The sequence below is a fragment of the Fukomys damarensis genome, unplaced genomic scaffold, assembly GCF_012274545.1.
Source record: "Fukomys damarensis isolate Sample0158 unplaced genomic scaffold, DMR_v1.0_HiC HiC_scaffold_39, whole genome shotgun sequence".
NCBI lineage: Eukaryota > Metazoa > Chordata > Mammalia > Rodentia > Bathyergidae > Fukomys > Fukomys damarensis.
In genome coordinates, this window is record NW_022900951.1 from 61,803,574 (window position 1) to 61,818,544 (window position 14,971).

The following is a 14,971-nucleotide window of genomic DNA, read 5'->3' on the forward strand; positions in this document are numbered from 1 at the left end:
CCGTGGATGCTACATATGATATCTCACCCATTCCTCTTTGGTGCCATCCCCTTTCTTGAAGGGAAAAGTGAAGCCCAAGATGGCTGCACTTTGGTTCAGGCTGTGAAGGGGAGTTTCTGGAGGCAGTGGGTCCTGAGTCAACAGGACTTCAGCAGAAGCACACCTCCCAGCCCCAGTGTAAACAGCATACATAACCGTGGTCATTGCTGGCTGATGTAAATAACTTATGTAATCAAGGCCACTATTGGCAAATAGCCACCATTGTGCTGACCCCCTAAAAATGTGAACTGCTGCATGAATGTGCACAGCTGTGTGGTGCCTAAAAAGAAAGATGTCAAATCTGCTCACTGCTCCTCATCTCTTCTTCCTGCCATCCAACCTTTGGAACCTTTACCTGAGTCGCTGAAGGACAACTGGCATAGTCACAGGATAGAGGTAAGTGAGCTCTCAGCATGGAGGATCCAGAACTTCACATGTGACCCCTATATGCCACGTGATCTCCTATACCTGCTGTGCTGCTGGGGTGCGCCCCAGTAGAAGCATGAGATATGGTGGACAGGTCACTGATTAATTTGTAGAAAGACTTACCGCAGTTAGAGCAGCAAAGCAGAGAAGGGGAACACTTCTTTGGCAGCTGGGGATCAAACTCAAGACCTTGTGCTTGTAAGGCAGGCACAGAGCTATTGAGCTAAATCCCCAACCCAAGGATGGGCATTTCTGACAGTCCTGAAAGAGGTACATGCTGAGGCTCTGCATCATCATGTGCAAGTATGTGAGTTTCAGGCTGAAGAGGAGCACTTAGAAGCCTGGGTACAAGAGCTGGAACAAGAGTTGGGCATAGCCTGAATTGGGATAGTAATGAATCATGAAGACTTTGAGGATGAAGAAGAGGACCTACCTCCATTGCAGGACTGCTCAGTAATTCCTCAAAAAGTAGAACATGAACAACATTTGAGGCCAGGTGGGGCACCAGAGGAATCCACAGAATTTACGGCCTATTCTTCTTACACTTCTACCAAGCTTCAATAGTGCAGAGAGTAGCGCAGGGAACCTCTGCCAGCATGGACCCTTCAGCTGTGGGATGAGGGGAAGACAGCATAAGCCACTCGTCCAAGGAGATAGAAAAGCTGGCCTCCATGACCACATACCCTTCCTCGCACCAGCGACTGCAGATGAGTCATCAGATGGCTCCTGAGGCTGGCGATTATATTCTGATGGACTAGCTGATGGCTGAAGCACAGGTGGCATGGAAAGATGCCAGAGAATGGCCAGAAACTGTGAGTAAATGGCACACATATTATTTAGTGCCGTTTTTGAGGGTTAACTCCATGGCCTGGATGACAAGTGTTTCACATCCATCATGAGGACTGTGGTATTGCGTACAGCTCCTCCAAGCTCCTTTGGGCCTCTAGCAGTGTCGTAACTCCCTCCATAGGTAAGAGAATCCACGAAGTAAGAATGGCTATGGCAGCACTGATAGATGCTGAGGATCACAGAAAGGAGAGAGGATTTTGTGTAATATGTAGGCAGGAGCCTAAACTGACTGAGCAAAAGGGGCCAAAATGGATTGACCACCTCATGGAATGGGTGAACTGAAAGAAGACTGATAAACAGCTGAATGATGTGCTGTTAACCTTTTGGAGCAGCAGTTACTGAAGAAAAGGGTTCTGCAGGGGATGAAAGTGGTCCAGGACAGGGCCATAAATTTGCAAGTCTTCTTGGCCCCTGTAGATGATACTATGTAAGCATTTAATTATGACTAAGGGCAGGGCCAAAAGGACAGGAGGCCTCATGTAGAACTTGCCATTTATTGGACCCTTATAAACGCACAAAAGGTGCTTATGCTGATGAACTCTGGGGCAGACTGTAGTTTGATTCATGGCAACAGTGATAAGTTCCCTGGTAAGGCAATTTACAGAGATGATTAAGGAAGATGCATCATCAAATTGAAGCCCACAACTGTGACTCTGGGTATAGGTTGTCCCCTTGAGCCAGTGCCAGAGTACATCCTGAAGGTAGACATCCTCCAAGAGTTGAGATTGCAAATAACAATGGGCAAATTCCACCTCGGGGTATGGGTATTGAAAATTGTAGATAGGGCCATACTCATCACAAGCCCCAGGTCCTGCCCATGCCATGATTTGTGGTGACTATTCAACAATATCTACTGAAGTGTCATGAAGAAATCACCCAAATAATCTTGAAACTAAAAGAATGCATAATGCCTATAACTCATCCATGTGGCCCTTGAAGAAGCCAGATGGATTGTGGTGCAAGATGGTGGACTACAGACAGCTGAATAAAATGACCCCACATTTGCGCGCTGCTATCCCTTTGATTCATGACATCATGGACCAACTAACTTCATGGCTTGGCTATTTTCACTATGTAGTGCATTTGGCTAATGTCTTTTTCTCTATAGATATAGCTGCTAAGAGTCAAGAACAGTTTCCCTTCACATGGAAGGAAGGCAATGGACATTTACTGTGTTGCGACAGGATTACTTTCACAGCCCTAGTATTTGCCATGGGCTGGTGACAAAGGACTTGGCTGCCTGGTCATCTCCATGGGATGTGCAATTGTTTCATTATATTGATATTATGTTAACCTCTGATTCTCTTACAGATATAAAACATGCTGCTAGTGGTCTCTGACAGAACCTAGTAGCATGTTGATGGACCATCAGTGAGGCCTGAGCTTTCTGTCAAATTTTTGGAAGTTATCTGGTCAGGTAAGGTAAAAGCAACACCAGAAGCTGTTATTGATGAGACAAGAAATATCCTCACCCTGCCACAGTGAAATAATTACGGACTTTCCTAGGGCTTCTAGGGTATTGGAGGGTTTTTATTCCCTATTTAGCTCAAACCCTGAAACCCACCTATGTATAAATGAGTAAGAGAAGTGCTCCTCAGGAATTGGGTGGAAGAGTCTGAGCAGGCATTGGAGGTGGTGAAGCAGGATGTAAAGTAGGCACAAGCCCTGCAGGCAGCTGATTCCAGGTGCCCCTGTGAATTGGATGTTCATGTAACTACCAAGGACACTGGCCGTGCACAGAATGGCCATGGATGCCTTTGAGATCTTGGTCACAGTTGTAGAAAGGGGTGAAAGTTTGCTATTCCCTCATAGAGAAACAGCTGGCTACTCTATAAGCAGCCTTGCAGGCCTGTGAGTCAATCACCAGGGAAGCCCCTGTGTAGGTGTATACCACCTACCTAGTGGCCAACTGGCTGTGCTCATTGATATCCACACCCAAGATAGGGGTTTCTCACATGCCAATGCTGGTTAAATGGGGAGCATACTTAGAACAGAGGAGTACATTGTGCATAAGTCCCCTTTCTGCTGAGTTACAACAGCTGTTAGGACCAGTGGAATAGACAGATGCTGCTGCACCATTGTCCCATCCACCCCAGGAACTAGAGGAAACCCCCTATAAAGAATGTTAGCCATTAGTGCCATCAAATGATTGCTATACAAATGGGTCAAGCTGGAGGCCTGCTACAATTGTTGACTGTGGCTGTGCAGCTAGAAACAGACACCATTTGGTTTGATACTGGTACCGACCAGATTAGCCAATGGGCTGAGCTAAGGGTAGCATGGACAGTAATTATCCAAGAGGAGGGACCCCTTACCATATGTACTCACATTTGGACAGTATACAAAGGCCTGAAGTAACTTTCTAAATGGAAAGCCATGGGTTGGCTGGTTGGTCATCAGGCTGTGTGGGGCCAGGCCATGTGGCAAGACCTATGGGAAGTGGGCCACATGAAACAAGTACATTGTACATCATGCATCAGGCCATGTCCCACTAACAAGCTCAGGAAATGATGAATTGGACACATTAGCATGGGTATGATGGGAAGAAAGGGGTTCTACAAAGGATATGGTCACATGGCCACATCAAAAACTAGGACATACAGGAATCCAGAGCATGCGTATCATAGCCAAGCAGTGGGAACTGCCCATTATGATGCAGGATATTATGGAAGCTTGTAAGAAATGTTCTATGTATGTATATGCTTTTCCTCAGAGGAGGTGCTTAACTGAGACCCTATAGCAGCTGATGATTGGCTATACCCCTCTCATCAGGTACCAGGTAGATTATATAGGTCCCCTTCCAAAGAGTCAGGGGCATGCCTATGCCTTTGTGGCTATAGATACAGCAACGCATCTATTTGTCATTCCATGTGGCCAAGCGTATCCATAGAACACTATGCAAGCATTCTAACAATTGTATGCCCATTACAGGAGACTTTTAGTCATAGAGAGTAGCAATGGTAGCCATTTTACAGGGGTGTGAGTACAAAAATGAGCCAAAGAAATGAATGTCCTGTGGAAATTGCATGCTCCCTTCCATTTGCCAGGGAGTGGGCATGATGGAATGACCACAGTAGTCTCTTGAAATAGGATCTGCAAACTTCCCTATCTTCAGTATCACTGAAAGGTGGACTGGATGCCTGTTTGGTATCACCCAAGCCCTTAACAAGTGACCTTGTAAGAGGGACCCTACTCTGATGGCAGCCCTATTGCACTGGACCACAGCCCCCAAACAATCTCAGGTTACAGCTAAAGATGAGTTTCTGAGATCCGGCTATGAGAGAAGTGGTAATAATACTTCTTCCTGTGATGACTCCCCTGAAGGAACGTAAACAGGTAAAATGAACATGGCCATTATGGGGAATGGAAAAGAGGATATTACCAGAGATCTCTGCAATGGGTCCTAGTCTCCTGCAAGTCACTATGATGTCCATGAGATAGGATAGAGGGAAATAAAGACACAGAGACAGAGACTTGAGAGAAACTGAGTCTTGGGCTTATCTAAGGTGCTCTGGGCACCAAAAATGTCCAGTGTTTATTCATACAAGTGTGGAAAGGGAGGAAGCTGGGCAGGCCTTGAGACGCCTACTTATAACAAGTATCAAGCAGGCAAGACTGTAGAATGAGGGCACAAGCATATCTTTGCTTAAAAGAACAAATGGTTGATTCAGAGGGGAAGAATTTAGCTGAAATGAACTTAGCCGATTGGACTACTTCCAGTGTAACACAGCCGAATTATGGAGGGGCAAGAAAGTTTGCCACTACAGCCTGCTAATACTGGGCAGAGGTGTCTGCTACAGGTCATGGCACATAAAGGCTCCATACTGTCACTGGCTTGCTCTTTAAGCTGAGTGGGAGGAAGGGCTATAATGTGTGATGCTATAGGTCTTGAGTAGTTGGCCACCAGAAGTTACTGTGTGCATGCATGCACCAGGGCAAGGGACTTTATTACAAGGCACATATGTGCTCTTGCTATGACCTATAGTGAGTTCTCCTGTATTACTGCATGTGCTGAAGTTGTTTGAGGCCCTGAGCCTTGAAGAAAAAGTGTGGTACCAATGGCCACGACAGTTCCCTGGCTGTGACAATACTGTCGCAAGACTCCCACCTGGCATGTCTTTTACCAGATGGCAGAGATCTTCTGTTACTAGTACCTACCTCTGCTTTGTCCTAGCACCCTTAGAATGATCTGTGCCAGTAGTATATTGGATTGGGCTCATGCATATGCTGCTTTGGTGAGTTGATCTGATTGTTGGGTGTATACAGCTCTGTCTGTCACAGAGCAGGACTACCTTGGCACATTCATCCCACTGTGGCACCAAACTGGACCTAGTTGGCTGAATGAGAATCCACAGCTGCATGTTGGAACTGCACATGACAAGCCATAAGCATAGCTCAATAGGTAATTCATAGACTGAGGCGGGCTGGTTAACCTGTAGTGTGTGGGATTGTTAGGGTTGATTTATGGGAGGGTATGCTATACCTTCAACCTGTTGCACAAGTCCCCAAAATGTATATAGAACAGTAGAAAGATAATGTAATAGGTGGGTGGAAGTCCCAGAGGCTTGCTTTAATATTACCTACTGGATCAGTGTGAAACCAGTGGAACAGCCACCTCTTCCAAGGGCAAGCTCCTGTTGATTTTGTACCCTGTGGTAGTTTATGGCTTTGTGGAGAAACTGGCTGACTATATTTGCCTGCCATTTGGACTGAACAGTCTACCTAGGGGTGGTCTTACCTGTTGTCTACCCTTTATGAGACTTTATCTGAGCAACCAAGTACCTGGATGCTGTCAGAGCATGGTACCTGCAGTGAGTGTGTCATACACCATGGTGGTTTTAACCCTTTACTGTGTTCCTCCAGCAGTGGACAAGACAGAATTGGAATGGCAGGTTGCTGCCCTTGCGGAAACATACTGCTAAGGCCTTAAAATTTACTTTTCTTACTACAAAAATAGACTAAACATAAAAGGTGGTGCTGCGAAATCAGATGGTGTTAGGCATCCTCATTGTAGCCCAAGGTGGAACATATATGTATATGTATAATGCTGTGTCTCTATACCAGCCAACACATGTAATGTCATTACTGCTTTACAGGGTATCAGGGGAGAAATTAAGAAAATTGAAAAGGCTACTGGGGACCCTTTGCGTGAGTGGTGGAATTCTTTAGCTTTAGGTAGGAGATGGACCTTGTTAATCCTCAGGGTGAGTGCCTGTGCCTTAGTGGCTTGCTGTTTATCCATACATTGCTGCTATGGTATGTGGGTGCAAGGATTGTCCCCTTTGGCCCTTGTGCCCACTGGCAATCATGTCCCACAGCCTGAAGAAGGTGGATTATAGGAAAAAGTGAAGATCAAGATGACTACACATTGGTTCAGGTTGTGAAGGGGATATTTTCAGAGGCAGTAGGTCCTGGGTTAGTAGGACTCCAGTAGAGGTGTACCTCTTAGGCCCCAGTGTAAACAGCTTATACTGTATAACCAATGTCATGCTGGCAGATGTAAGTAACTTATATAACTAAGGTCACTATGTCACAGTATGGAACTTCAGGTGGCATGGAGGATGAAAAGGTTACCCACAGGCAAGACTTGATTCAATCCATCTAGAGGCCCAGAAGGGCTATTTCTTCACCCAGAGCATGCAGCCATTACGGAGATTCTTAGAGAAGAAAAAAGCCACCAAGCCAAAAACTCTCTGGCCTGGCTTTTATTTAGAATATCAGTGTAAGAGGAAAGAGCAGGAGAAAAGCAGTTTGGGCCAGGAGCTATCTCAAGGTTGAGCAGTTTTTCTTGGGGAAAGGGGAAGGACATGGCAAGACACAACATACTTTACTAATCTAAACTTCTTGAGTTTTTTCTATTTTTTTAAACTTCTTGTTGTTTAATCATTCGATTCTGTGTGCTTTTTGTCTCATAGTTTAACCATTCATTCCTCACTGAGCCTGTTTTTTGCCCCATAGTTTATTCTTACAAAGCCTGTGTGTCTTTTTTGCCTCAAAGTTTAATTATCTGTGTTTTTTCCATATTTTAACCATTCACTCTTCATAGAGCCTATTCATTTTTGCCCTACAGTTTAACCATTCACTCCTAGTCAGGTTCTCCACATCGCTACTGGCAAATAATTAAGCTGTAAATACAAATGCTTTATTTTTGTTCAAAGTCTTGGAGAGATTTTAGCCTATGGTTAGTTGGCTTCATTGCTTTTGGGTCTGTGGCAAGGCAGTACATCATGACTGGGAGCAAAAATGAGAGAAAGAGGAAAGGGTCAGTATCCCATTATTCTCTTTCAGGAGCATGGCCCCAGTGACTCTCACTAGAGTTCATTTCTTAAAGGTTCCACTACCTCTTGGTAACATCAAGAAGGGCACTAAGATTTTAACACGTGAGCATTTGGGAGACATTAAAAATCCAAATTACAGTACCGTCTCTGTATCATTTCTTAAAACTGGGGCTGGGGATTTAGCTCAGTGGCACTGCACCTGCCTTGCAAGTGCAAGATACTGAGTTTGATCCCTGGTACCACAAAAAACAAAATAAAGCATAAAAAAACTGCATGTGATCTATAATTACCTCAAAATAAAAGTGTAATTTTAAAGAGGTAAATTAGATTGTTTTCTGTTTTTGTCTATCAACTAAAATTTCTGTACCCTGAAGTGAAATGTTGAGGCTTAAAGGAAAGAATTTTGGGTGCTAATCTATTGGGTACCAATTTTAGGTCCAGTCTTGTCAGTGCAAGTATAGCAGTAAGTGCTTGAAAAGCCTTAATTGAATAGTTTTTTGAATGGTTTCTTTGCTCTTGGTAGTTTCTTTGGTGGGTGTGTCTCAGGGAATCTTGGAGATCTACTGTCTCTTGGTTGATCTGGCCACCAGTTTGGTGAGAACCATAGGTCTTCCTTTTCCTGTGTGGGTAGCCCACTTTCTAGTTTTAGCTTTTTAAAAAATAATCTCCATACTGATTTCCATAGTGATTGTACTAGTTTACATTCCCACCAACAATGTAGAAGGGTTCCTTTTTCCTGCAGCCTCAGCAGCATTTATTTTTTTTTTCTTATTGAGTTATTATTTGATTTTTTTTTTGTTTTTGTTTTTTTTTTGGTACTGGGTATCGAACTCAGGTCCTTGTGCTTGTGAGGCAGTGGCCAGAACCACTGAGCTAAATCCCTGGCCCTGATTTCTTGAAGATAGCCATTCTTTCTGGAATAAGGTAGAATCTAAGTATTATTTAATTTATATTTTTGTAATGACCAGAGGTGTTGAACATTTTTTCATGTATTTGTTGGACATTTATGCTTCTAAGAAGTGTTTATTCATTTCAGATCCCCATTTTTAAGTGGATCTTTTATTTAGGGGGATCTATTTTGGGGGTTCTTTATATATTCTAAAATTACTCCTCTGTGCAATAGCTAGCACAATTTTTCTCCATTCTGTATGTTGAGTCTTCACTCTTTTGGAGGTTTCCTTTGCTGTGCAGAAGCTTTTTCATTTGATATGCTCCCAGTTGTCAATTCTTGGTATTATTTCTTGTGCAATTGGGCTTCTGTTCAGAAATTCCTTGCATATGCCTGTCTTCAAATACTTTACCTATTTTATTTTCCGGTGAATGAAATACTTTTTGATTTTAGTTGAGTAAATGGCAAGAAATATGGATCTAGATTCAATCTTCTACAACATGGATATCCAGTTTTCCCAGCACCATTTGCTAAAGGGGCTATATTTCCTCCAGTATATGTTTTTTTGCCCCTTTGTCATATATCAGATAGCTAACTGTGTCTGTGTGTCTCATCATGGAAAGAGGGGCTCCCATACTCCTCCTGGCCAAGATTAAACTTCTCAGCAGTGCAGCTTGCTCCTGTTCTGCAACTATCTGCTGTGGCTATCTCCCACTTAGTCCTGTAGCAGGGCAGCACTAGAAACCCTTGAGTATTCCCACTCCGGAATTTTTCTTTGGTCATCTCCACACAATTAACTTATTTCCAAATGGCATCTGATTAAAACTTGTCAGACACGGTGGATGATGCACTGGACTTCCTCACCAACTCAAGCCTGCCCTACAGAAGGAGTTGCCTTTGGAGTAAAATACCATGCTATTTTTGCCACTTTTAACAGCTTTGGTTTTTTCTTAGGGCCAGTGCTGCTGGCCTGGTCCACTGTCTCTCCCAGCCACAGACATTCTAGGCTTACCCTGTGTTAGTGGAGGCAGGTTCCTGGGTGAGCCTTCCAGACTGTCCCTTTCTTTTCTCTGTACTGTGCTCAGTCTCTCCAGCTTCTCCCCAGTTTCTAATCTTTCCATCAGCTCCCTCCCACCTCTTGAATATTCATGTCTTTCCTCATCTTCACCCAATTGTTGTACTCCAGGTATTTCCACTCCAAACTCTGGAGAGGTCACACTCTGCTGCCACTTTCTACTGCACCATTTTTCTCCGCCCTACATCTCCTAACAACATGTTTAGCTCTAAACACCAGTGAATTAATCAACTGATGATTATAGTGCTGCCATGATATAGTCACCGCTCTAGGAGTCTTGGAGGCCAATAAAATTGGTAATTAAAATGAACTGGCACACATTCAGGCTCTGATGTTAACTCAGGAGGCAAAAATTTTTAAACAGGAATTGCAAAGCAAAGCCATAAATCCAAAAAAGAGATAGCTGTTGATATACTGTAATTAAAACTTTCTAGTCAACAAAAGAGTTCATAGACATTAAGTGATAGTTAACAGAAGATATTTAAATCATTAAAACCAACAAAGAATAACTATTGGGACAGAATACTCAAGAATTTTCAAGAATCAAGAAAAAAAAATCCCCCAAACCTAATAGATAAATGAAGAAAGGATATGATGAATAAGCAAGTCACTGAAAGAAAAAGTCTAAATGGCAAACACATGGAAGTGTTCTCAAAATCACAAATACTTAGATGTCACAACACAGAACCTCATTGGCCAGGATGTGTTGTTTCAAGTTGTGTTAAACTGTCTTCATGTCCCTTCTTTTTTCTGTCACTAATGTTTCTTTGATTCTCCTTCCCTCCTCTTCCTGCTTCCACATTCCTCCCATAGTTTAGCACAGGTAAAATTATTTTTGGAAATGATGGATATGTTTATTTCCATAATTTTACTGATGGCATCATGATTGTGTGTGTGTGTGTGTGTGTGTATATATATATATAATCACCAAACTCACCAAAGGCACATATTAATTATGTGCCATGTTTTCTATACCAATTATACATTAACAAAGCTGGAGGTATGGAGAAATCCTGTATCATTTTCTCAAAAATATGTGACCATCCCTATCTATTGTCACATAATACCAGAGTTTCAAAATATGTGAAGAAAATATTGACAATAACTGATAAATGCACAATTATAATTTTAATTTATTAACAGTTTTCTTCCCATAAAATTATAAGTAGATAAAACATGATACTTTTAAAGTTGAGCCCATACCAACCAACTTTTCCTAACTGATATTTGTAGAACATAGTAGCTTACACCTTAGGAGTGTAATTCTTTGTAATTGTGTATGGAAAACCTACCAAGGTAGGCTATTCTGGCCTTCCAGAAAAGCTGGAAGATTGAAATTATTCAGAATATATTATCTTATCAGATAGTTAGTAAATGACCTATCTATGATAATGTCAATCAACATGTATTTGGAGTTTAAGCGGCGTACTTCTAGACAAGTAATTCAATAAGAAACCATAATGTAATTTATAAAATATGTTAAGCTGAATTAAATACTATTTCATGCGATAAATCTCAAACCAATTATCTCCTACCTTAAGGCTGCATGAAGGGAACAGAAAATTGAGCCCCAATACATAGAAGTATAAATGATTAAAACAACATTAGAAATCACCAAAAAGAAAGTAAAGTCTAAAAATTCAAATATTTGAAAAAATACTAGTAAAGAGTTTATATGACCCAAACCAGATTGATTAAGGGCAAAAGAGAAAAGACTTGAAATACTGTGTAACATGAGGAATATGAAGTTGGAAACTAAAATAGACCCTAGAGAAATGTAAAAGACACTAAAAAATATACCACAAAAATTGGAAAACAACAATTTAGAATACTTAAATGAAATGAACAGAATTCATTGATAGATATAATTTACCAAAATAAACATAAAATATAAAATATATAAAATTTCCCATATTGAACTTTCTATAAATTATACTCCACTTTGTTAGTTTCAGTGTTCTTTTGAGAGGAAATAATGTCTACTTTACACAAATTCTTCGAGAAAATTGAATGGAAAGAAAATTTTTTTTCACTGAGTTTATTGGCACTTTTTAAGTATTCAGTACAGTTACATTTATCATTGGGATCTTGTACCTTTACATGACAGGTCTTGGTTCTCATTTTTTCCCCTTGTCCCTGCCCTCCCTTCACCCTTCTACCCTCCCCTATATAAAAAGACTATTTCCATTTTTTCCTTTTCTCATATTTTCCCTTTATTTCCTTTCCCACTTCCCCTACACCTTTAGCCCTTTTCTTCCTATTTCACATTATCAGTTATACAATTTGGACTTATTTGCACTTTTAGTTTTTCACACCAGAGAAACTATTTGATATTTACATGTGTGTCTTTTTTATTTCACTTAGGAGTATGGCCTCAATATGCCTCCATATTCCTATGAATGATTCTAGTTTCTCATTCTTTATTGCTGAATAGTACTCCATTTCATAGAAAAACCACATCTTCTTCATCCAGTCTCCAACTAATGGGCAATTGGGCTGTTTCCAAGTTTTAGCTATTACAAACTGTGCTGCTATAAACATAGGTGCACATATATCACTGTCATATGATTCTTTTAATTCTTTTGGAAAGATACCCAGCAGGGGAATAGCTGGGTCAAATGGTACTTCTAATCCCCATTGTTTCAGGCATCTCTATATTAATTTCCACAGTGGTTGCACCAGTCTGCACTCCCACCAACAATGGAGAAGGATTCCTTTCTCCCCATAACCCCGCCAACATTTGTTATTGGTCGATTTCTTCATAGCAGCCATTCTTTCTGGAGTGTGGTAGAATCTCAGTGTTGTTTTCATCTACATCTCTCAAATGACCACTGATGATGGACATTTTTAAAATATATTTATTTGCGGCCTTTACTTTTTTGTCTGAGAAACTTCAGATGCTCAATTTTGAATCAGGTCTTTATATTTGGAGGGCCTGATATTTCAAAGTTCTTTATATATCCTAGATACTAGACCTTTGTCTGAGTAACAGGTGGTAGAATTTTTTTCCCACATTGTAGATTGTCTCTTAGCTCTGTTGGTGGTTTGTTTGTTTATTTATTTATTTATTTATTGGGTTTTTTTGAGACAGAGTCTCACTACGTAGTTGAGACTGACCTGGAACTGACTATGTAGCCCAGGCTGGTCTCGAACCTACAGCGATCCTCCTGCCTCAGCCTCCCGAGTGCTGGGGCTACAGGCATGCGCCACTACACCTGGCTTCTGTTAGTGGTTTCTCTTGCAGTGTAGGTGGTTTTTTAAAAGATGAGGTCCCAATTGTTAATTTTTTGTGCTAGTTCCTGTGCTACTAAGGATTTGTTCATAAAGTCTTTTCCTATGCCAATGTCTTCAAGAGTTCTACCAACTTTTTTTTGTCAGCAATAGAAGCTGGAGTGCCTTCCAGAATTTGACAACCTTAGACCTGACTGTCAAGAGGTTTAAAAGCTTGCTAGACTTTGCATTTTCACCCTTGAAGTACTTCAATCTCTCTCTCTAGAAATTCTACTATAGAACTCAATAATATGGCCTTCAATTGGCTGTATTTATTGAAGAAGCCCAATTTAGCTGGGTGCTGGATATTAACAACTGACAGATACTTCTTTACTTGGTTTCCAAATTTAGAGAAACTAGATTTTGGAAACAATAATATTCAGACTCGGCAGCACAAAACTTTTCAATCTCTGAAAATTTTCCAAGTACCAAGTCTCTTCCAGAACCACCTGTGAGTTATAGAGAAGAATACATTTTCAGGTCTCACTGACCTGCATATACTTGGCCTGGCATACAATAGCTTGTCAGATTTTCATTTAGGTCTCTTCTTGAGCCTTGGAAATCATTTTAACCTCAGTTTTAATAAAATTACATATGAAACCACTAGGAACTTGACATGCCCTCCATTTATGAAGCTCACATCTTTGAAAAACTCAGTCTAGAGGGACAGAAGCATGGGATTCAAATTGTTCCAAATGATGTCTTTGAAGTCATGCAGGAGCTACTCCCAGGAAAATAATCCCCTGGTATTCCTGGATCACTTCTAATTTGACTGCGTGGTTAATCTCACAAAATTAGATATCTTGGGAACAAAATCTAGAGAATCAAGTCTTTATTTACATGCTCCTGTATTCCAAAAACCCAAAAGATTAGAAATACTAAACCTTGAAAGCAACAGCTTAGAGCCATTGACTTCTGGCATGCTCTCAGGTTTAGAATGCTTTTAGGTCTTCTCTTCAAGATCCAACAACATAAAAGTCCTGCTGCAGAATTTGAAGACTTTGATGTCTTTGGGAACAAACTTCAGGGCAACTGTGACAATATGTGGTTTAAGAATTGGTCAACAAACACAGTTGTTCATATCCTCTACCTCCAGATCTATACCTGTTAGCAGCCAAATATGCAGAGTTTTTGTTAGGTTTTGATGATGCTCTGTGGAATTTTGACCAGAGCAAAGTGTATTTCTTCTGTTCCTACACTCTGGTCCTCACAACAACAGTTTTCTCATGGCTCAGTGCTGAGATGATTTCATCTTTATGGTATAAGATCTAGCACATTTAAAGCCTGGCACCTAGCTAAATGACACAGGACAGAGAGGGAGTTCATCTACAATGCCTTTGTCTCTCATTGCCATCAACGAACAGTGGATATATGAAGATTTTGTTCTAGCCCTAGAAGGAGGTGGCTAAACCACCTTTAAAATTTGTCTTCACCACGAGGACTTTAAACCAGGTGTGGACATCTTTGAGAACATCCAGAATGCTATCAACAATACTGGAAAACTCTATGTATGGTCAATAGCCAGTGCCTGTCCAGTGACTAGTATTGGCTTGAAGTGCAGGCTGGCCAGCATTGAGATGTTTTATGAGAATAAGGATGTTATCATCGTGATCTGTTGGAAGAGATGACAAATTATAAGCTATCCACACGAAGGATGAACTTGAGATATTTATAGCTAAATGGATGAATTTTGAGACCATACTCTTAAATCAGACATGCATATTTAAATACTCAGTTGTTTCTCTGGTATGAAAAACCAAAAGTGGAAATAAAGACTAAATATCGGGCTGGGAATTTAGCTCAGTGGCACCATGCCTGCCTTAAACACACACACACACACACACACACACACACACACACACACACACACACGGTGGGGGGAGAGAGTAATTTTGGTCTCTTCTTCATCTCTCATCATTCTCCCTAGCTTCAGACCCTATGCTGTGTGGGTTGGAGCAGCAGGCACCTTAAGACAGTTGTGTAGACTCCAATGGTTCCACATTTCAAACACCAGACACAGACCAGTGTACTATAAGAGGGAATTCCTATTGGAAGCAATAGTCAGCATAGGAGGGACCATGGCTTTGGCATTAGGCAAAAGTGTTACAAAGTCTTGTAGGCAGAAATTTCCTATAGGAAAAGTAC

The 14,971-nt window shown here is 41.3% G+C and overlaps 1 pseudogene; it reads left to right on the top strand.

Moving 5' to 3' along the window:
• The first annotated feature begins 294 nt into the window (after positions 1-294).
• LOC104874343 lies at positions 295-14,454 on the top strand (annotated as a pseudogene).
• The last annotated feature ends 517 nt before the right edge of the window (positions 14,455-14,971 follow it).